Source organism: Penaeus monodon, chromosome 31, assembly GCF_015228065.2.
Source record: "Penaeus monodon isolate SGIC_2016 chromosome 31, NSTDA_Pmon_1, whole genome shotgun sequence".
Lineage (NCBI taxonomy): Eukaryota > Metazoa > Arthropoda > Malacostraca > Decapoda > Penaeidae > Penaeus > Penaeus monodon.
This window is the reverse complement of record NC_051416.1, coordinates 20,225,218-20,225,897: the sequence shown is the minus strand read 5'-3', so window position 1 is coordinate 20,225,897 and position 680 is coordinate 20,225,218. Positions and strand designations below refer to the sequence as shown.

At 32.1% G+C, this 680-nt stretch overlaps 1 protein-coding gene across 1 annotated transcript in view; it reads left to right on the top strand.

Moving 5' to 3' along the window:
- LOC119593070 overlaps window positions 1–680 on the top strand; it is a gene marked incomplete at its 3' end in the record, with an annotated part of 5,477 nt that overhangs the window by 2,320 nt on the left and 2,477 nt on the right.

Below are 680 nucleotides of genomic sequence, written 5' to 3'. Positions count from 1 at the left end.
GAAATGTTTGCAAATGAATACATGGCTAAATTCCGATTAAATTTATGCTCATAAGACTGAAAACAGAACTCAATTGATGCAGAAGGGTTCGTTTATAGTAAAGACGGCGATGATGATGATTTAAGAAAACTTCATCTACTTTACATGATTCGCTAAGATTTATTATTTCGTTACTGTCACCATTTAAAGTGATCCCTTTCCCCTGCATCTGGAAAAATAAATTTCCTTTATGATATGATTAAACTATTTGGAAGTATTTCTTAATTATTAGATATGTAACAAGAACCATTTTGATTTGAAGCTTTAACAAGTCACCCCTTGAAGAAGCCTTTTTCTGTTACACCGGTACGATCCGTTTTCATAAATGTACGATCCAATTCAATATATAAATGAGTGAATTAGGTAAGTTGTAGTATTGAATACTTTCTCAAGATTGCATTACGTTTTTCGAGCGTTTCTTCGGTACTTTGTGTAGACTCTTCTGATTCTGCACTAAAGGGTGCAGAATCTTCAGCGAGTGATTTATAATGAATGACCTGACTTAAGGTAAACATTGAGAATAGAGAGTTTGTAGAAATGCCTATTTTATTACTAACGATGATGATCAAGTGGAAAGAACAAGATAATATGATTTTATTTGTACATGGACAATTGAAATGAATTGCTTAGAATGATATACT